This window comes from Pangasianodon hypophthalmus, chromosome 27, assembly GCF_027358585.1.
Source record: "Pangasianodon hypophthalmus isolate fPanHyp1 chromosome 27, fPanHyp1.pri, whole genome shotgun sequence".
NCBI lineage: Eukaryota > Metazoa > Chordata > Actinopteri > Siluriformes > Pangasiidae > Pangasianodon > Pangasianodon hypophthalmus.
The window spans coordinates 12,395,794-12,400,303 of NC_069736.1; positions in this window are offsets into that span (position 1 = coordinate 12,395,794).

The window sequence follows — 4,510 nt, forward strand, 5'->3', positions numbered from 1 at the left end:
AATTGCTTTTTGATTGCGTATTGGATTTGTTTGCAATCAGTAAAGCTCCATTGTACCTACTCCTGCGTCCGTTATCTGCCGCTTGACAGAATATTTCGCTATCCCATGGATGCAGCAGGTAAATTTGAATGGCGGTGCAGGGCCGCCTTGTTGGAGAGCAGCAGCAGCAGATAGCCATGCTCAACGTGCAACTAGCACAGCTCTGAGCCACAGCTCCAGCTACTCCAGCAATCTGACTATCTGCCTCTTCACTCGTCGCCCGTAGAAAAGTATGCTAGGCGATCCGTCTGGTTGCAAAAGTTTCATGCTCCAATGTTCAATCCATTTCGCTGGTCAAGAAGGAGTGTCGAGCGTACTAAAATCGCTCAGTTCATCAATCTGCTCAGTTTGGTCCCAAGGAAGAGAGCACACCATCTCCCATGAACACTTCCTACAGCTCTTCCAAAGAGTGTTCCTATAGCTCTTCCAACAGCTATTCCAAGGAGTGTTTGCCCATTCCCCTGAGGGCAAGGAGACTGGGGACCGACCTCTCACCCTGAAGCAAGAGACCCAAAGCGCTGCTGAATTTGCACTCACCTTTCGCACGTTAGCAGCATGTAGAGGCTGGAACGAACCGGCACTCAAGGCCATATATTGTTAGGGGCTCAACGCAGAGTTACTCACCGAGGTGCATGCCGCGATGACCAGACAACTCTCGACTCCCTTATCGACATGTTGACCTTGATGCCCTGCTCAAGAACAGAGGAGCTGCAAAGGCAACCGTGACTCCAGTCCCAGAAATCCAGGCCACTGAACCCATGCAACTTGGCCAGATTAAGCTGAATGATGTGGAATGCACCCAGGGAATGTGTCTTCTGTTACAGCGCTGATCGACTCTGGTGAGGCTGGGAACTTCATAGACAGCACTCTCGCCGAGAAGCTCCAGTTGCCCTTATAGCCACTGCAGCATCCCTTGAAAGTTGAAGCCCTGGACAGTGGACCGGGGTGGGGGAATGGGGGGTCAGTCACCCACTGCAAGGTTCCATCACCTTCCAACTCAGGGCCATGCACCAAGAGCAAATTTTACTCCTCATCACTGTCACTACAAAGTTCCCAGTGGTGCTGGGCTTCCCGTGGATGCAGTCTCATGACTGCATCACACACTAGTCAAAGCACTGCCACTGCCATCTCCATGTCCCCTCCGTCAATGTGGTGTCGATGACTATAGAGAGCCTAGACACCCAAGTCCACGTGGAAATTACCCTGAGTACCAAGAGGTCCTGATGTATCCAACAAAACCTAGGCCAATGGGCTCCCGCCTCACCACACCTGCAACTGTGCCATCAAATTACTAGCGCCACCCTCACAACCGCATTTACCCCTTATCTGCGAAAGAATGGTTCCTGCATCTCTTGAACAACTATGGGAGGCCAAAATCTTTACTGAACTCAACCTATAAAGTGCCTACAACCTGGTGCATATCCATGAAGGAGACGAGTGGAAAATGGCCTTCAGCACCACCTCTGGCCACTTCGAGTACTGTGTCATGCCATATAGGCTCTCTTCAGTGGCAGCAGTCTTTCAGTGCCTAAAAAATGGCATCTTATAGGATATGTTGGGAAAGTTTGTCAAAGCATACATGGACAACATCCTGATATATCCTGCACCATCCTGCACTATGGGAAGAAGGCAAACCAGCGGAGGCAGTGTGATGCTCTGGTCAGTTCTGCTGGGAACCCTTGGGTGCTGGCATTCATGTGGATATTAATTTGACACGTACCACCTACCTAAACATTGTTGCAGACCAAGTACACACCTTCACGGCAACAGTATTCCCTAATGGCAGTGGCCTCTTTCAGCAGGATAATGTACCCTGCCACACTGCAAAAAAAATTGTTCAGGAATGGTTTGAGGAACATGACAAATAGTTCAAGGTGTTGATTGGCCTCTGAATTCCCCAGATCTCAATCTGATCGAGCATCTGCGGAATATGCTGGATAAACAAGTCCGATCCATTGAGGCCCAACGTGACAACTTATGGGACTTAAAGGATCTGCTGCTAACGTCTTGTTGCCAGATTCCACAGAACACCTTCAGAGGTCTCGTGAAGTCCATGCTTTGATGGGTCAGAGCTGTTTTGGCAGCACAATCGGACCTACACAATATTAGGCAGATGGTTGTAATGTTATGGCTGATCGGTGTGTGTGTGTTTGTGTGTGTGTGTAGTGTGTGTATATATATATATATATATATATATATATATATATATATATATATATATATATATATATATATATGCACAATGTTAGTTAATTAGTTTAAGTGCACATCACTTAATAAAGCCACTTTTTTTGTGCCCAGTGTGGTGAAATCTGTGGGGTGAATTCAGAGTCAGCAGAACCTCAACCTGAATTTGAGTTACATTGACTGCAGACAATTCACCACCACACCACCAGAGGGCAACCTCCCCTGAAACTTGAGACTCATCTTTGTTGGTTATTTCCAGTAATTGTGTGTACCTGCTTCTCATGCAAGCTAATTACCAAAGCTCATTTTCTGTGTTCCGGTGTGAAGCATTTTGAATGTTTGCCCTGTGTCTGTGTGGTTTTTCTCCCACCTCGCAAAACATGCTGAGATGGAGAAACTAAAGGGCTAAAGCTTTGCTGCGTCACTCTTTAGAAATGAAGCAAAGACTAAATCACACTGGCAGCACTATCGGCATTTTGGGTATTCTTGGGTATTCTCTGGGTATTGTCGGTAATGTAAAGCTCACTTGTCAATTATAAAGGTTAATATGCAAGTTGTTCAGGGTGGATTTTCCTTGAAGGCTCTAATGTGAAGTCAATCTGCCTCACATTTGCAAAAACTTCATGTTAAGGACCTTCAGAGTGGGTGGTCTCCAGTCTTTTTCTTATTTAATTATGGCATATAAAAATTAAGCTATCCAATTTCCATAAAGAAATGTTTTATTTTCATTCAGATTGTTTAATCAATAAATATTCCTGTTACTAAAATATAATTTCCTGTGGTCACAGTTTCTGTCCTTGCTGTTGCACATCCATAAAAATAGTGGTTAGGTGAATTTGTTTCTCATCCAAACCCTGTGTTAGAAATAGATGAAGATTAGTATATTAATATATTAATGTCTTATTGGAGGTGGTTTCTACAACATGCCTTGTGCTCTACTATATAAATATCTTATAAGAAACAAGGTTAAAGACATATTCTGTATGTTAACTCATCAGTTTTGCTCAGTCAAGTTGCATCTAAAGAAGAGGAATTCTAATATAGATACTGTTTGCTCTTTTTATCTTTGTGTGGAAGATTAGAAAATCCCATCTGTTTTGGCAGTGCATACATTGTTATCGTGGAAGGCCTGTGTGCTTCTACCTCTCCTTTCTGCTACATAATTTCTTGACTGTTTTCTCAAATAATATCTTTATTGTCTTTTAGATGTTTTATTTCAATTAAATAATTTTGACAAAGGTGTAAGAAATGATTTTTTCATCATCAACCTATTTATTTTATTACAATACAAAAATGTACATCTTCAAAACAAAAGTCCATTTGAGCACTGAATATCAAATACATGGTTTGTCCAATTTGTTTTCTCTTGAACGAAAGAAAACAAGTTTCTTTATGTGATATATTGCTTCACGTTAATGAATACCGCATTGCTTTTAAATGCTTGTAATCAAACAACTGCATTGTTTTGTAGAGATCCAATGTGTATATAATCTTCTGTGCTGGACATTCATATCATGCTACTTGCTAGAAAGTTAAAGGTCAATGAGAATCCTATTCTTAATCAAGCAAGTCTACCTGTCTGCTTTGTAAATTACACTGGCACTGCTACCAGCCACAGGTTATGATTCTTCATTGGCAAGACATCTGTTCTTCAGTGCAGTGATTTGCAAGAAAACAAACTGCAGACAGACAGAGAGAGAAGGACAAATTTGCCTCAGACGTTGGGTACTTACATGGCTAAAGAACATGATTCTAATGAATATGAAATTTGCAAGAATTTCACAACACAATACGATAATGTTCTTAAGTGCACCATGATAATATTTTAGAAGCGTAATGGAAAGTAATTAATTAATCAAGCCTGTTACTAATCAAGCCTGAAATGTACACTAATGTCGTAAAATTGCACACATGCGCCGTACAGATTTGTTAACGTCGTAAAGCATAGTTAAATGTGTGCGCATGCGTAATTGAGGAAGTCAGTTTTCTAAACGGGTATTCTCAGCCACTCAATACATTTATGCTAAGGTCATTGCTTAAACCAGTATTGTTTATCATGTTCTACATATTTTTCAGGTTATTTCTACCAGTAAGAAATAAAAAAAATATATATTTTTTTTAAATTGCCCTTTTAAGTCACTAAGCTCAACTTGACCTCTCTAAGATGGCGGCGCGGTTGACGGTTGTCCCTGTAGTCATACACCTTTTGTCTTTGTGCTACCGAGTATTCTGATTGGCTGAGCTGTTTGGGGGCGGTACCCAACAGTCTGCTATACAAACGTCA